Source organism: Castor canadensis, chromosome 8 (genome assembly GCF_047511655.1).
Source record: "Castor canadensis chromosome 8, mCasCan1.hap1v2, whole genome shotgun sequence".
NCBI classification, from domain to species: Eukaryota; Metazoa; Chordata; class Mammalia; order Rodentia; family Castoridae; genus Castor; species Castor canadensis.
In genome coordinates, this window is record NC_133393.1 from 78,208,330 (window position 1) to 78,223,397 (window position 15,068).

The window sequence follows — 15,068 nt, forward strand, 5'->3', positions numbered from 1 at the left end:
ACAAGACAACATATACTTCAATAATGATTAAATTCATGTGATAGGCTGGGGATGTAGCTTAGTGGTAGAGTGTTTGCCAAGAGTGTGCACAACCCCAGGTTCAATAGCCAGCACCACAATAAGAAAAGAAGTAAGTTAATAAATAAATAATATAAAAACGAAGGGCACTTGAGATGGAGATAGTCTTCTCCAATGGAAGATGAAAGAACTAGTGATGATTTGCAACTTTCGTGAATATTTGTCAAACAAATAAGCTCGATATGATAAAGTCTATGCTTTGAAACCTTCCCACCCAGTCTAATTTCAAGACTATCTGCAAATTCACACATTTAACTCTTATCTCAATATTTAATTTACCTCTTATTGAATCTTTTCTCATTATAAGAGAACATTTAAATTAAAGTCTAATCTCTTACTTTTATACTATGCTTTTACCTTTCTCCAGCTTTTTGAAAATCATTTTTTACTAAAAACCTTTGGGAAAGTTTAGAACAAGAAGTGTTTCTTTCTTATATTTAGTAAGAAAGCAATCATATTTAAACTGTACTGTATGAAAGAGAAAATTTAAAAAGTAACTTTAGATACTTCTCACTATATTTGGAGAAGACATAAGTTATATTCAAGTAAAGAATATAATGAAAAGGTGTTGCTTTTTAAATATAAATATGTTTACTTCTATATATCATAATCTGGGGAGAATTTTAAATATGAGATACACTTATCTAGAAGACTAGAATCTTGGATAGTTTTAGTTCTATAATTGTTGTCTCCAGTTTTGGGTACAAAATAAATATAATTCTATTCACAAGTCTAAGTCTGATACTCTGGTGTTGGGTATCACATAGGTATAATATGAATAACCCATGGTTCATCTTTATTTTTGTTATGTTTACTTTTTTCATTTGCAAACTTTATTCCCCTACTCACAAGTAAAACATGAGCATGCTTTAAGTCTGGAAATCAACATTTTGAAATTGGAATGTGCAATTCATTAATGAATCCATGAATTAAAACATTTAGAAAATTAACATGATAAATTTTATTATGGGTAAAATTTTATCAAGATCTATGGTAAGGTAATGGTTTTTGAAATGGTTAAAAAATGGCCTCGGGGAGCATTGCTAAAAGCAAAGAAGCAAACAAACCTTAGAAAGCAACCTGAGGTTAAAATGCACTCACAAATCAACTACAGCCAGGGAAAATTAACGTAGTGAAACAAAAGTTATTAGATGTGGTATGACTAATTACCTATTGTAAATGTTACAAAGGCAATTATTTAAGCATGTGCCTCCTTCCACGTGATGTATTGTAATGTTCTTGAGCCCAGACCATCAATACTTCTCTTTTATTCCTTTGTTCTGAATTTCTATTCTTTTTTATTAAAAATGAGTCTTTAATTATAGTCCCTGTGTTCAATCATTCAATGTGCATTTGAGACTTATGATTCAGTATTGAGTTGGTACAACCTTCTACAGCATATTAGACCAAGAGTTATTACAGTTTTTTAAATTATTGGACACATAATATATGAATGAAGCCTAAATAAATATGCTAAAATTTATTGGTGTATATACTTAAAACGGATCAATTTAATAGTATGTTAATTATCTATCTTAAAAGAGTTTTCTAGGGGGATGGTTTTGTTTTAAGACAGAATTAAGATCACTGTTGTAGCCCCTGTCAATTTGTCACTTGGGATTCTTGGATCTTCTGTGAAATCTTGTTAGTCAAGCCATAGTGTTATATCTTAAATTGTTTCTTTTTCCCTAGATACTTTCCAGGGAACTTGAAAATGTCCAATGAACTTCCTTCCATTCTTGAAAATAAACAAGAATGAAAACAAAACAAATCCTTCTCTACCTTCTGTTTTCCTGCATTATGCTAAGTTTTAGATGTCAGTAGAAATAGTCCTCACTCTGCTTCTATGTCTTCAGCTCCCTTAGCACACTTTACTATCAGATATAGGCTGACTTTGCAGAGTTTGCTGGTTGCTCTTACATTGTCGGCTGCAGGGTTTTCTGCCCAGTTCTCACCTTCCTGCAAGTCTGAAGTAGGGGATGCTCTTGAAAACTTCTTTTCATTAAAATATGTTTTGTTTGTTTTTGCTTCAGTGACCCTATTTTTAATTTATTATGTATTTTCTCTAGTAACACATTTACACTGTTTTTTCTTTCTTCTTCTTTTTTTTTTCGTTCATTCTGTTGGTTGCACTTCTCCTAGTCCTAAATTATTCCCACTTACTTTCTATAATTCTCATGGCATTAGCTTTCACATCTTTGTTAAAATGGCATAGAAACCCTTAAGTCTAGCCTTGACCTCTCTCTTATCTTTGGTATATACTTCCAACTTTCTTTCTCATTTCTCCATCATCTATCTGTCAATGAATCTTAAAGTCACTTTCCTTCTTCCTCCAGGCTCTATTTCCCACTTTCAAGTGTAACAAATCCATACATCTTGTCAACCACACTAGAACTTTCAGAATAATCTTTAATTCCATATTTTTTCATTAGTTCTGTCCAAAAATACAAGAATATAGAATTGACCAGGTCCTGCCAATTTGATCTTGAATCTTTCTTAATTAACTTTTCCTCTGTTTTTTGTTAAACCCTTCAGGACTTAGAGTCAGGGAAGGGGATAATGTTCCACACACACAACAGTGATCCCTTTTATCTGCCATTATACTTTTAATGGTTTTAGTTATCCACAGTCAATCATGATCTGAAAATATTAGATAACAAAATCCAGAAATAAACAATTCCTAAATTTAAGGTATGACCTGTTTTGAGTAGGGTGATGGTATTTTAGAAATTATATCAAGGAAAGTTACAACTTGAAAGCTTGTCTCATTGTCATTTGGATGTGTAGTTACACCAAGAAGAGTAATTAGTCATGGAGTAAAGAAATAAACAACAAGCCTTAAGAGGCTTGATTCCATATTGAACTTTCCTAACTCCTAAATTATCAACAACCAGGGATTGAACCTTAATTATAAGTATATCCCCCAAGAACTTTTCTGTCACATAAGACATTCTTTTAAATGGTTTATTTAAAGTCAAGTCATAAAATGGAAGTTTTCCTATTATTGACAATGAATCAGTTAAATGCTTTGGGATTCAGTATAGAAAGTCCTATGTCAAATAAAAATGAGAGTAAATGTTAAATCTGTTTTTTAAAAAAGAAATTGAATGTAAAAAGTACCAGTGCCCACTTGGATTGTATGAAAGCGCATATACAATCAGGTAGAAGAGAACATATTTGACTAGTTTATGAAAACTTTGTAGAAAAGCACAGTTCAAAGTAACTTGCTTCTGAGTCTTCTCCTGCTGTTGTTATGAAGACTCTGTTAGGCTAGATATCTAAATCACCCCAAGCAGGCAGAGTTCAGAAGCAAATCCAAAGAATTTGAGTTTGGAATTGAGCTTGGAGTTGAGTATGGAATTCTAACATCTCTGTACTATTTATCTTCTGAAAAGTCTTCTTATTTTATATCTTATTGCAGACCATGGTCCTACTATACCTTTGGGAGACAGAACTGGCAGTAGAGGAATAGAGATGAGAACTTTTTTTTTTGTTGTTCTTATTATACCAGGAATACTACTAACCACCACAAATAAGCAATAACAAAGGAAAAACAAACAGCATTCTCAAGTATGGTAGAATTTGAAGTAACTGGAAACCATTGTGAAGTATTTGTGTATGATGAGTAAAAGTTTAAGAAAATAAAACATGATTTGGAGAAAATTATAAGAAGCTACCAAAGTTGGACAACATGATCATGGAAATTACCTATCTCACAATTTGTCTAAGGTGATCATTATGGAAAGATGACATGTGGACTGGTTGCACACACATAAAAATTGGGAAACAAGGTAATGAATCACATGAATGATTAGGCTTTGAAGTTTAACAGTGTTAGGGATTTGGTATATTAAGTATAATTATACTTAAAATATCTGAAGTCAGTTAATACTATCTGTAGGTTTCCAGCATTGAGGGAAACTATAATATGGTTTAGAACATACAACATATGAAATAAAATTTAAAAGTGTTTCTTATACCTCCATGCCTCATAATCTCACAGAAAGTGCCATTTTCTTTTAAGGAAAAACATAGCTAAGCTTTATTCATCTCAAAATTCCATGGATCAAAAGAGAAATTTTGGGAGAAATGGCCGCATTTTATTTAACCCACTTGTTTTTGATTTGGTTCAGGGCTCATTGAGTAGAAAGATGTAATGTGGTTCTTGAAATGACTGATCACACACAAAGGGTACAATTTTCTCTTTTAAGGAGTTTTACACAAAGCCAATGGAAGTCTCTTTTTTTGTGAATATGGCATGATTCACTAATGAATCAGGCTTTCCTTATACTAGAAAACTATCTTACTCTCACTGGTTAAGGTTACCTCTGTAAGGAAGAATTGTCTCATCCATAAACAGCTAAAGATGGAGCCAAATACATGAAAACAAATTGGTTATGAAACAAATTCAGGGTCTTAATGCAGGTGAACTGCAAATGCAGTAATAAATCTGAGGGTAGCTAGAAACATGAATATGCTAAGCCTCCAAAGACTTGTCAGCCACATCTGTGGGACAGAAGAACTCAGGTGAAATGAAGGAATAGACTCAGAAGGAGAGAGATTTCATTCAAATCATCAAAAGGCACTTGAATGCTGCACTCTCACACTTGGGTCTCTGTCCCATTGGGCATTATGTCTTATCATTCAGAATAGAAAATATAAATCACTGTTCATGCTTGGCCATTGCACCTGGTCTCAGTCCTTTGCTGAATACATGCCAGACATCTCAGAGTGAACCCTTTCAGTGATTGTATGAGAAACAAAGCATTTCTTTCACATGTATTAGGAACAAAGTTAAATGTGGCACAAATTTTATTATTTTCTTCTCTTTTATGGGCAAAAAGAATGATTGGTCATTATTATTTCTGCCATCCATAAGTTTAATTTTTCACTAATTTTTTTCTAACCACTGTGTGCATTGAAATGAGTCATCAAAGTGAAGTATTGGAACATAGGAACCCAAGAGCAACAAAAGTCCCTAAATTTGATTGTCTCTGTGTACACTGTGTCTTGTCAATTGTTCTCTACTATAGCCAGATTGGATCCCTATGGAGTTACTTAACTCCTGTTTACATTTTGGTTTCTGCATCCAATTTCAGATTTTCTCAGGAGAAAAGAATGGCTTTCCCATTAGAATGGCAATGAGAATAATCAAACCAACTGAGACATGGAAATCTAATGCTCTCAGTTCTCTTCTTTCTATTAATTTTTTATTAGTCATCTTGTAAGAATAAATATTTTTGAAATGCTACTTGGATGTGAGTTTGCCTTGTTACATAAGAAATTGTTAATTCTTGAAATTGTATTTTGTAACTGTAATTGAGACTGTACTACCTATCTCTATCAATATGTAAACACACATGCAAAGAAAAAAACATCCAATCTAGTTATCTTGGTGTTTTACATCAAAAAATGGAACAAATTCAACCATGGTACTCTTACAGTTTTACTTGAAACATTCATTTTTAATACAAGTTGAAAGTGCTGAATAACATGATGGTTTAGATGTAAAACATTAACTGGCTTTGAAAAATTAGACAAGGTCAAACTTTCTTACTTTAAAAGTATTTACTGATTTTACTGTTCACTTATGCACATGCAGAAACATTATGATAATAGTCAAAGCTTAAAGTTTTAGGGGATTAAAATGAAATTGATCTTTTGTAAGCATATTAAAATTATTTACTGCAAGATAATTTAAGGATTAAAAACAATTTAGTTGTGTGGGGGGGTGGGTGAAGGAAGAAGATTAAAGTGATGGTATATGGTAGATGGACTTCATATATCTATATGAATCAGAAGTAAGAAACCTATTACAATTGCTTTAAGTGGGGTGGGAAGAGGGCTGAGAGAGAGAGAGACAATGGGGACAATGTAACTAATGTACAATATAAGTCTAATTGGAATTGTCACAATAAATCCCCCCTGTATAATAAATATATTCTAATAAAAATTTATAATAAAATAATAAAATAATTGAGTTAAAAACAACCTAATCTTCAACTTAGCTAATGATAATTTCATAATTATTTATTTGTAGATATACACTATACACTTTGGGCCATTTCTGAAGTTGAATTCAGAACAATTCTAAGGTAAGCTATTTACATATGCATGTGTACATATTAATTTTAAGGAATAAAATATGTAGCAAAATTGTATGTGATGAAATATTTAAACATATGTCCAGTTGCTGAGATCCCAAGTGACATTTTGGTTCATTATAAGCACTTAGTAGTATTGGTTTATTTTTAACTTTTTGTAACATTTCTCAATATTAACTGATAATTAAAATGCATGAAAAGTTGCTTGTGTCTTCTCTGTGAGCACTCATATAAGGAAATCACTGTACCAACACACAAGCCAATTAGGAAAGAATTTAGACTGTAGAGTGTAACACTCAATATCATTGAGTTGTTAAGAGAATCCAGTGTGGGATGGGATAAGGAAGATGTCATGAAATTAATAGTACTACTAATAAACCAATAACAATACGAATTATTTAAGTTACTGTAATTCAGACACCATACCAAGAACTTTATACACTTTTTCTCATTCAATACTCCAGCAAGCCTATGAAGTAAAATTATTATTATTTTTTATCATTATCATTAGCTCCATAATGAAACAGGAACCCAAGATTTATCTCAGGTTATATACCTGTTAAGTGGCACTGTTACTAGCTTAGGTCTGACCTAAGTTTTGGTTCTCTATAACTATGTAAGATACCTGGAAAAGATAGAATTAAGTTGTATCATGGAAGCTAGAAAAATTTTGGGTGAAAGAGATGAGGAGGGAACTCTGTGATCTGATGACCACTAACACAAGCATGTTTAGAAAGAAGAGGCAGGCATGTATTGTGCTGGGGGGAAAGAAGCACATTGAAGGAAAACACCATAAAGACTGGCAAAAAGGTGTGCAAACTTCCTTTGTGGATAGGAGGGACTGTTTTAATTTTATAACTGGTGCCTTGATTCTGGTGTTATACCTGCAAAATGCTGGGCTAAGTTTCATTTGATCATAGTTGAGTGAAAGAATCCACAGTCTGATAGGGGTGACCTATCCAAAAAACCCCCAAAAGCCTAACAAAAACAAATAAAATACTTATGATAATGAAACCTTTTTTGTACAAGCAATGAAATGAGACACTTGAATTTTTTTAAATAAGTTTGGATATATTTTAAAAAGTATACTAAGGGTTCCCTTTCTGGTAGGTGATAAATGAACAACTCTATACACATGACTATAAGAAAATAGTCTTTTCTTTGCTGAGCTGGCAAGAAAAGAAAGCAAAGAATTCAGAGGTAATGAAAATGAATCATGAGTAGGGAGCAAATGTAAAGCTGGAGCGCAAGACAAAGCCTGGGGCTAGCCAGAATTGATACACTGTTAGTGGAAATGTCAATTAGTACAACCACTATGGAAAACAGTATGGTAGCTCCTCAGGAAACTAAAATTAGAACTGCCATCTGATCCAGCAATTCCACTCCTAGGGATGTAAATCAGTTTACAACAAAGGCCCCTACACACCAATGTTTGTTGCAGCACTATTCACAATAGCTAAGCTATGGAAATAGCCAAGATGCTTCACTACTGACTAATGGATTAAGAAAATATGGTATTTATATACAATTAAATTTTATTCATCCACAAAGAAGAATGAAATTTTGTCGTTTGCAGGTAAATGGATGGAACTAGAGAACATCATCTTAAATGAAGTTATCCAGGTTCAAAAAGCCAAAGGCCACATGTTTTCTCTCATATGTAGAATATAGACCTAATACAAATGCAGCATTATGGAAAACTGGTCACACTTAGGGGAAGGTCACATATGAGAGGGGGAAAGTAAAAGAAGGAAGTTAAGAAGATGAGTATGGTTGATGTACTCTCCATACAAGGATGAATACAGCATTTTTATACCTATTAAAACCACCATAAAAAAGGACTAATGTAGAAAGAAAATTAGAAGAGATGAACTAATTCAGACTATAATACGTATATACATGGAAGTGCCACAAAAAAAACTCCCTGTGGTGTCTTTTTTATTTTTTTCATTCTAACTAATTTTTTTCTTTTTTCTTTTATTCATACGTGCATACAATGTTTGGGTCATTTCTCCCCCCTTGCCCCCATCCCCTTCCTTACCCCTCCACCCCTTCCCTCTCCCCTCCACCCCCTTGCTATCAGGCAGAAACTTTTTTGTCCTTATCTCTAATTTTGTTGAAGAGAGAGTATAAGCAATAACAGGAAAATAATAATAGTCTTAAACTAGCAAAAATGTCATTATTTATTTTACAAAATCGAAGAACAGGAGGGTAGAATTGGTCATGCAGAGGTGGGGGGTTGGTACTAGTGGGAAGGGGAAAGATATGGGGAAAGGATCTGGGAGGGTGAATATGATGCAAATACTGTGTACACAACATGTATGTAAATGGAAAACTGAGACCTTCTGAAACTATTCCATGAATGGGGGAGGGGAGATAAAGGAGAATGGCAGAGGGGGTGAATTCAATTATGATATATTTGATATATTTTAAGAACTTTTTAAAATGCTACAATGTATCCCCACCCAGCACAACAATAAAAGAAAAATAAGTTCCTCAAAAAACAAGGATTCTGAAGGCAATACTCTAGGGATAGAGTCTACAAGAAACAAACCCAGCACCAGGCAGACGCAGCAAGGAAATGTGCTTGTCTAGAGGTGGCCGTTGCTCAAAGGGGCACGCCTGTGCTCCTGAGATTCAGAAATGTATGTTGGTTTTCACTCAACTTTGGGGGATGAATTCATCAGTGTGGCCCGGCAAATCTCATCCAATAATTTGGTGTTTCTAGCTTCATATTCACTGAGTGAAAGCCAAAAAATATTTTTCAGCATAAACCCAATTTTGCTATTTCAAGATAAAATTTTAAAGAGTTAGTTCTCTAAAAATTGCAAAATGTAAGGAATAAAATAATGCGAGAAAGCCAACCAAAGCATGATACAAATATACACTTACAAAGGTTTCAGATACTGAAATCACAGAAGAAATAAGTATGTTTAATATTGTATTAAGTAAAGGTAGTGACTAAATAAAACAACAAAGATTTGTTTTCTTACAGTTCTGTAGGTCTGAGATCCAGTACAAGCATCACCACATTAAAATCAAGGTTGTCAGGTTGTGCTCCTTGAGGTGGGGGTGAGGTTCTCACTCATTCAGATTGTTTCAGAATCTAGTTCGCTATGGTGTCTGAGCTCCCTGCCTTCTTGCTGCTATAGGCTGAGAGTTGTTCTCAGTTTGTAAAGACCACTGAATGTCTTGGTTTGTGGGCTGCTGCTTCTTCTTCAAAGCCAGCAGATAGGATGAGTTCTTTTCAGACCACATCACTCTGAATTTTTCATTTCGTGTTAGTAGTGTTTCTGCTAAGTTCTCAAAAATTCTATGCATCTCTTATAATGTGTATCACGAGGATTCATTCCAGTAGACAAGAGGCATGTTCATGGATCATTCCAACATAATGTCTTCTCCAGTTTTTACTCTCAGAAAGTACATTGAACACTGTAGTAAAAATACAGCCATTAGAGACTGGCTAAGGACCAGAGACAGAAAGTGAATCAGTACAAATTGAAAGAAAATTACATATATACAATTAAAAATTAAGCTGAAGAACACTAACTATTAAAACTGTCAGTAACTAGGAAAAAAGGGAGGGCACAGTTAGAGAAAAGGCATTTAAACTGAGAGAAAACAAAAGATTTCTAGATAGCAACAATGAGAGTCAAATGATTCTGGAATGTGGGCTTTTTATCTGTAACAGCCTACCTCTCTATGAATGACTCCCACCTCATGGCTTTTAATATCTATTCTATAATTCCTTCTAATTGATGAGGAACTTGGGTTATTAAAACTCCAAAATAATTCAATTGTGTAATGGAAATACAAGAAATGCAGTAGAATAAATAATGAATACACACTGGAAGATACAGGAGGGCTTTAATTCTTATCCCAGTGTCTCCAAAGTGCTAAGCAGAGTAGCCAGCACTATTTGGTGCTAAGCAAATTACTGTTGAGTGATGTTTGTTGCCAAGTCCTACAGAAAATCATATAAAATAAAAAAGTATAAAGATATAAAACTTTTAAAGTAACAAGCATATGTTTATCTTATAAAGAAGAAGAAAGGTATAACTTTAAGTTTATGATTTAATTCATGAAAGATTAAAATAAGAAAAACTTTCTAGGTGGATAGACTTTATTTATTTATTTTTGGAGGCACTGGGGCTTGAACTCAGGGCCTCACACTTGTGAGGCCGGTGCTCTTACTGCTTGAGCCACTCCACTCCCACTTCTAATCATATGCTATTGTGAAGGTCCTATTTATGTGTTTTCTCCCATGTTTTAAATTAAGTTTAACATTATAATAGTTAATAAATATGAACATAAACAAAGGTACAATGTATTTAATTATTCATTTATTGAATAAGCATTCATTGTCAGCTCATTATGATACTCATTATCGATCAGGTCCTATTTAGGGCTTTGGGACACTATCACAAAAACTTATCCAGGGCTGGTGGATGGAGTGGCTCAAGCAGTAAGAGCACCTGCCTTGCAAGTGTGAGGCCCTGAGTTCAAGCCCCAGTGCCTCCAAAAATAAATAAATAAATAAATCTACCCATCTAGAAAGTTTCTGTTTATATTAATCTTTCATGAACTACATTATAAACTTAAAGTTATACCTTTCTTCTTCTTTATAAGATAAACATATGCTTGTTACTTTAAAAGTTTTATATCTTTATACTTTTTTATTTTATATGATTTTCTGTAGGACTTGGCAACAAACATCACTCAACAGTAATTTGCTTAGCACCAAATAGTGCTTGCTACTCTGCTTAGCTCTTTGGGGACACTGGGATAAGAATTAAAGCCCTCCTGTATCTTCCATTGTGTATTCATTATTCATTCTATTACATTTCTTGTATTTCCATTACACAATTGAATTATTTTGGAGTTTTAATAACCCAAGTTCCTCATCAATTAGAAGGAATTATAGAATAGATATTAAAAGCCATTAGTTTACTTTTCTGAGTGTAACTAATGTAAGAAAATCTCATGATTTTTAATTTCATTTCATCAAAACAAGAATTCCTTATTAAATAAAGGGAAATCCAAGCAGGCACAAGGGATATAGTGTTAAGATTCAATGAAGAATAAAACAAAGGAGATAAAAATGATTGTGAACCTTTCATATAATAAATGTAAGCTTTACTTTTCCCTAGAGTTGCATGATAGCATTTAGATGGAGTTTGTTTGTTTGTGGTAGGACTGGGGTTTGAACTCATAGTCTCACACTTGCAAAGCAGGCACCTTACTGCTTTAGCCTCACTTCCAGTGCATTCTGCTTTGGTTATTTTGGAGATGGGGTCTCACAAACTATTTGCCTGGCTGGCCTCGAACTGCAGCCTCCCAAACTCAACCTCCAAAGTAGCTAAGATTATAGGTGTGAGCCGCCACCACCCAGCTTGTATGGAGTTAAATTTTTTTTTTTTACTATTAGTAATAATTTATTGCTTTTTGCTTGATGTATAGTTTCATCTGGAAAAGATATGAAGTCTTGTGGTATTTAGGTAGAGGACAGAATGTTAGTGCCAAACAGAATTGATCACTGGTTTTGCAAATGACTAGATATGACTTCTTTGGAAAACTATAGATTTAGCCATAATTTCACTACTAGTAAAAAAACAAAAATAGCTGGATTTCAAAAGCAGTCACTATTTATTTTAAAAAATTGTGCATGACTCTAACTTGGCCTGCCCACCCTAGGAGAGGTCTGATGTCTGCTTGAGGTTCTCTCTTTCCCCATTTCCACTGCTCAAGATTCATAGAGGATTGTTCTACCTAATGTGATATGTATGCCATGCTTCTGAATCCCAAGCAGAGAGATAGTCAAGAAGTCCATCCTGCTGGATGGACACTCCTGTAATACAGCTACTCAGGAAGTGGAGAAGGGCAGATTGTTGGTTTAAAGCCAGCAAGCCCAACAGGTTAGTGAGACCATCTCAACAAATAAGCTAGATGTGGTGGCTCACATGTGTCATCTCAGTTCTGTGGGATTGCTGTCGAGTTTGGCCCTGGGCAAAAAGCTTAAGGCTCTATCTGAACAATAACTAAAGCAAAAAGTTCTGGGTACATGGTTAAGTGGTTGAGCACCTGGCTGGTAAGCATAAGGTCCTGAGTTCAAATCCCAGTACCTGCAAAAAAAAATACAGTCCACCCACACATTGCTTTCTGTCACTACATACAGAGCTTCTGTGGTACACTGGTTCCCCAGCACATTCCAAATGGTGATTTTTCACTGTTACAGGAACGTCTTGACTGACATGATCCCTGTACACTTGTGGGCTTCGTGATTCCATCTGTCAATTAAACAAAACTTAGCCAGATTCTGTTCTTTGAATGTGCACCATGGTTCAGTCACCAGGACAAGAGAGGCTGCCAGCTGCAGACCTTCCTTAAGAATATTAGATCATGGTTTTGAGCTTGGGGCAATGGCCAGGCTCTCCTGTGCCTCATGGTGACCTCTTTGGGGTTCCTGATGTCTTACCTCCCAGCAAACTCAGTCAGGACCTAGATACATCAAGGAGGTTCCAATAGTATTACAGCAAAAAGGATCCTTTTGTATCTACAAATAACCTCTCATACTTCAGTAACCCACTCGTGGGGAAGTGGATGAGTAATAATTTACCAAGTCATAAAAGTCTCTGTTGTTACTTTCCCCAGGGAAATAGGTACCTATCAGGCAACTAAGGGAAAATAAATGACTATTTTTAAAAAGTTTTGTCTTGATGTTACAGGAGTTAGGACAAAAGCCCCCAACCCAGGGAGTCCCAGTGGACTAGTCTTGACCACCTTTCCTGGAAAGCCAGTCAAGTTGATGATCAGCAAGGAAGGCAGTAAAGGAGCTTTATTTGCAGTGTGACCACCCTGGGAAGAATAAAGTTCTAATGACCTAAAATCTTTCTTGAAAATGTTTATAGCAGTATCAGTGTTACATATGAAAGAGAAACAAAGACAAGAACTTGTGTTTCCATGAAAGTAGTCTGGGTCATTTTGGTCTGTCTGTGGTTTGGTTAATCATTACCTCTGTCCACTGTCTCAGGATTGGCCATGCAGGGTTTTGTTGTTAACAACAAGATCATTGTTACTTGGGTGGGTGGTATCAGTCCTTTGTCTTAAGATGTTCAGCAATCAGTCCTTTGTTTCTGTGATAGTTACCTCTAAGGGGAGAAAGAAATAGGAGAGCTCAGAAGAAAGGAAAAGAACCAAGATGGAGTCAAAACAGAATGGAGTCAGCTTAGTCAGTGACTGGGCTCTCTTTCATAGGTTTCTCATTAAGTTCATAAAAGCGCGTCTTTTCTTCCTTTTGGGTTCTGCTTCAGACACTTCATACATGTTTTTAGTGTGAGGATGCAGAGATGACATCTGTGAAATGCCTGTCAGTGCCCTTTATGTAGCAGACACTATATATTTGTTTCCTCCCTTGTCCTATATTAATTTTAATAAACCTTGATTGCTCTTTTTCCTTTTCACTTACACACAGGCACCCACATCAAATAAGATTATAAAATTTGTAATGGACAAGAGTTATGACTTCCACATCTTTCAAGCCTCCACAGATTATTTAGCATAATACCTTGGAGATAAATATTAATTGCTATATGATTATTGCTTTAGTGATTATGTTGGCTTGATTTTTGCAGATGTAGATAATCTTTTCAGGCATGACTTTCTGCTATCATACTAATGTGACCATTCTGAGCAGAAGCTTGGCAAGAAAAGAAGATGAAATTCTAATCCAACCATTTGCATTTTGATTACCAAATCACCTTTCAGTGAATAACACTTAAATTACTCAGAAATTTTCTTTTTTTTTTTTTTTTTTTTATTCATATGTGCATACAAGGCTTGGTTCATTTCTCCCCCCTGCCCCCACCCCCTCCCTTACCACCCACTCCACCCCCTCCCGCTCCCCCCCTCAATACCCAGCAGAAACTATTTTGCCCTTATCTCTAATTTTGTTGTAGAGAGAGTAGAAGCAATAATAGGAAGGAACAAGGGGTTTTGCTGGTTGAGATAAGGATAGCTATACAGGGCATTGACTCACATTGATTTCCTGTGCGTGGCTGTTACCTTCTAGGTTAATTCTTTTTGATCTAACCTTTTCTCTAGTTCCTGGTCCCCTTTTCCTATTGGCCTCAGTTGCTTTAAGGTATCTGCTTTAGTTTCTCTGCATTAAGGGCAACAAATGCTAGCTAGTTTTTTAGGTGTCTTACCTATCCTCACCCCTCCCTTGTGTGCTCTCGCTTTTATCATGTGCTCATAGTCCAATCCCCTTGTGTTTGCCCTTGATCTAATGTCCACATATGAGGGAGAACATAAGATTTTTGGTCTTTTGGGCCAGGCTAACCTCACTCAGAATGATGTTCTCCAATTCCATCCATTTACCAGCGAATGATAACATTTCGTTCTTCTTCATGGCTGCATAAAATTCCATTGTGTATAGATACCACATTTTCTTAATCCATTCGTCAGTGCTGGGGCATCTTGGCTGTTTCCATAACTTGGCTATTGTGAATAGTGCCGCAATAAACATGGATGTGCAGGTGCCTCTGGAGTAACAGTCTTTTGGGTATATCCCCAAGAGTGGTATTGCTGGATCAAATGGTAGATCGATGTCCAGCTTTTTAAGTAGCCTCCAAATTTTTTTCCAGAGTGGTTGTACTAGTCTACATTCCCACCAACAGTGTAAGAGGGTTCCTTTTTCCCCGCATCCTCGCCAACACCTGTTGTTGGTGGTGTTGCTGATGATGGCTATTCTAACAGGGGTGAGGTGGAATCTTAGTGTGGTTTTAATTTGCATTTCCTTTATTGCTAGAGATGGTGAGCATTTTTTCATGTGTTTTCTGGCCATTTGAATTTCTTCTTTTGAGAAAGTTCTGTTTAGTTCACATGCCC

The 15,068-nt window shown here is 35.2% G+C and overlaps 1 protein-coding gene across 4 annotated transcripts in view; it reads left to right on the top strand.

Annotated features, from left to right (window-relative positions):
- Window positions 1-15,068, top strand: part of Cntn1 (contactin 1) — a 355,859-nt gene that overhangs the window by 82,370 nt on the left and 258,421 nt on the right. For 2 of the 4 annotated variants that reach the window (XM_074083135.1, XM_074083140.1), the window contains exon 2: window positions 6,119-6,173. The exons of 1 other annotated variant lie outside the window; for it this stretch is intronic. The gene's annotated coding sequence lies outside the window, so the exon portion shown is untranslated. Of the gene's footprint in view, window positions 1-3,545; window positions 3,870-6,118; window positions 6,174-15,068 lie in introns of those variants that run through there. One more of the 4 variants, XM_074083138.1, reaches the window with a different exon arrangement.